A 3920-nucleotide genomic window follows, 5' to 3' on the forward strand; every position below is an offset into this window, starting at 1 on the left:
CCAGTGCGTAACTGGTACTTGTTTTATCGACCCCGAAAGGATGAAAGGCAAAGTCGACCTCCGCGGAATTCGAACTCAGAACGTGATGACAGACTGGCTGACAATACTGCCAGTTCACTGCCTTAAAAATAATAATAAGAAGAATAATAAGGCCTGGACCTTGTGGGAGAGTTACAATCGATCACATCGACCTCAGTACTCAACTGGTACTTAGTTTATCAACCCCGAAAGGATGAAAGGTAAAGTCGACCTCGACGGAATTTGAACTCAGAACGTCACAGCAGACGAAATACCGCTAAACATTTCACCCGGCGTGCTAACGTTTCTGCCAGCTCGCCGCCTTTGTTGGTCCTCTTCTCTCAAGTCCAGTGATTTTCAACCATTTCTTTAAACCTGTGGACCCTATCAATTCCTATTTTATTTAGATGGATCCTCATAACCGTTTCATGTTTATTCTTTTACTTGTTTCAGTCATGTGACTGAGGCTATTCTGGAGTACCACCTTTTAGTCGAACAAAAGACTTATACTTTTTTTAACGCCCAGTACTTATTCTATCGGTTTCTTTGCCGAACCGCTAAGTTACGGGAACATAAGCAGACTAACACAGACACAAATATACACACACATAGATAAATATACATACATACATACATACATACATATATATATATATATATATATATATATATATATATATATATATACGACAGGCTTCTTTCAGTTTCTGTATTACCAAATCCACTCATAAGGCTTTGGTCGACCCGAGGCAATAGTAGAAGACACTTACCGAAGGTGCCACGCAGTGGGTCTGAACCCGGAACCATGTGGTTGGGAAACAAGCTTCTTACCACACAGCTACGCCTGCACCTATGCATAAAAACAGTGTTAAAATATTTTGTGGGTTGTAGAAGTATGACCAATTTATTGCAGGTAAATTTTAACAAAATCTTATACGGACTCCTAAGAGTTATATCGACCCCGACTGAGAACCATTGATCTAGGCCAACATGACATCAAGAAATACCAAGTTTTCATAAAAGGTGAAAGAAGATGGAAACATTCTCTGGTATTTGTAAAAGACAGACGCCTTTGTCTATCATAAATTAGATGTTGATGCCAAATAGAAAGTTTCTGTATATGTTAATGAAAGTTTTGCATCGACGAGAGGACAGCAGGACTTGGTAAGAAATATCCCGATCGGTTACATATTGTTTTGAAAATTACAATAATTCCCAAAATCTCTGTTATCATACTACTACTACTACTACTACTACTACTACTACTACTACTACTACTACTACTACTACTACCACTGCTGCTGCAATTGGTGGGGGCTTCGAAAGGGGTCTCAGGGAGTAGCGTCCCTGCCTTCCTGAGCTAGTTTTCCACCACATTTCTTAAAAATCGTGGTAGAGACCTTGGTCACAGGACCACTTATGTCTAGAAACTGAGGTTGGGGGTAAACAAGGGTATGATCCTCGTAGAAAATCCAGCTCCAAAAAGGCCTCATGATAGCAAAGGAGAATGGGCACCAGCCAGTCCAAAGGTTGTGGTGGACTGCATCTGCCTACCTCGGTTACTATGGCATTGATGTAGATCCGGCCACCCCCGTTAACGGGATGATAATGATGATGAAGATTATGCAGGGAAAATTAAATATGCACTAAATCCAGTCTGGATTTGTCGTAAGCATATATTCTTAAGAATGAATAGTTACCGGGTTTCATCAAACTGTGTACAAAACCTGTTTTAACAATGAATACTTCTTTGCTTTTATACAGATATTGTGAGCACTGTTTGTCTATCATATCAAGAAACATTAAAATAGGATCGTCTTGTTAAAAAACATCGAAAATTACTAGAAAAAAGTTCGGAAGATTCTTAAAACAAACCAGAATTGAGGTTACGAGATTGAAACAATCAATACGTGTGTCCCTAGTCAGTGCCGAGACATTTTGCTTCTTATTTGAAGTGGACAAAGTAGAACGACAGGAATTGGTAGAAGGAAACTGCTTTTAATGTAGTAGGTACATTATTACAGATTTGATTTCATGATCGCTCACAAATATACAGCAAGACCGATAAAGGTGTTTGGCCTGTCACATAGAGCAGGGTACTTACAAGTCTGTGACCTGCCACACACACACGTATATATATCTTTACTGGCACTCCGTCGCTTACGACGACAAGGGCTCCAAGTTGATCCGATTGTGAAATTAATGTGCAAGCGGTTGAGTGCTCCACAGACGCGTACCTTTAACGTAGCTCTCAGGAAGATTCAGAATGACACACAGAATGGAAAGACTAGCCCTTTGAAATATAGGTACAACTCATTTTTGGCATATATATATATATATATATATATATATATATATATATATATATATAACATGGTATAATTATAGACAGGGCAAATTTTTAGCCATTTTTCTGTAGACCGAAAAAAATGATGAACAACCTTAATCGATTTTCGAATCTTATTGTGTTCTCATTAGAGGCGTCCACATCATTCTGGCAGTCTCCGGAGAAACAAGCAGCCAAACTGTTTATGTACTCAACAAATGCAGCAGTTACTCTATAAAAGAGTCCCTAATTTTCATACCGAAAGTGTTTAAAACCCTATAAATACCAGCGGCCTGAGAACGGAGATATTAGTCCGCACAGTATCAACGTATGATATAATAAATATGTAACATATAGTATAGTTATATACATATATATATATACACATACAGTTGCTTTGGGATTTAAATCACAAGTTTTTCTAGAACTATTGGGCAATATGTGAAAGCCTGGTTCTTACGTGTGAAAGGCCACTTTCTTCTCACAGAGTTCAACATTTCTCATGGCACCAACAGACAAAATGGAAAAAGCGTTGCCTCCGAGGATAGCGAGGGAAAGGCGCTGAAATCTTATGGCTACATCCAACATTTTATAGTTTGTTCATCAACCCTTTTGATAACAACCTGCTACATAACCCTTGGTTCTCTGGTACGAACTTTCTATTTTAATATAAATAGTAATAAAAATAATAATCAATAGATGGAATTTATGCAAATTTTAAATGCATCGCTACGAGCGTTTCCGCAAGTCACATGTTTCTTTCGATCAAAGTCCGCATTCTTGCGATGATTACAGTACAGTTCGTAGTATCCATGGAAACCAGATGAATCCTGAACTAAGACCCACCCGATGTCCATAGATATTACTGATTGTACTGTGATCATCTCAGAAATGTGGACTACGATCGTAAGAAACATGTGATTTGGGGAAACACGCGTAACAATGCATTAAAATATTCATAAATTCCACCTATGTATTATTATTTTTATTATTAGGTGTGTGTGTGCGCGTGTGTAAATGGAAGCCGCGGGCGCGAGCCAGGGTGAAGCCGACCGTAGGTGCAGATTTCGGTGGTAGTAGTAAACATATTTGTGTGTGTGTATGTGTGTGTGTGTGTGTGTGTATGTGTGTGTGTGTGTGTGTGCGTGTGTGCGTGTGTGTGAGTATAAAAACAGAATCATTACAAGTGTTACGTTATGATGTTTTTGTCACAAGAAAATTTCGTAAACGAGAAAATTGTAGAGATACCATAAAACCCATTCGTTTGTTCTATTCATTGTATTATGCTAGGATTAAAGTTTCATTTGAATTTAGATGTTCCCGGATTTACGGAATACCAAAACAGCAATAAACTTCACTTCACTGATGATTACTTCGCTATTTCAATTGATTGATTTCCTCATGATTTCTGTCATTTTGTCTGACCACCGTACTTGGTGTATTTCATTTTTGCTGTCTAGACGTATTCAAAAAATCTTTGTCAAAGTGATATATATATATATATATATATATATATATATATATATATATATTAATTGATAAATTAGTATATATATATATCTTAATTGATAAATAT

This window comes from Octopus bimaculoides, chromosome 3 (assembly GCF_001194135.2).
Source record: "Octopus bimaculoides isolate UCB-OBI-ISO-001 chromosome 3, ASM119413v2, whole genome shotgun sequence".
In the NCBI taxonomy this organism is placed as follows: domain Eukaryota; kingdom Metazoa; phylum Mollusca; class Cephalopoda; order Octopoda; family Octopodidae; genus Octopus; species Octopus bimaculoides.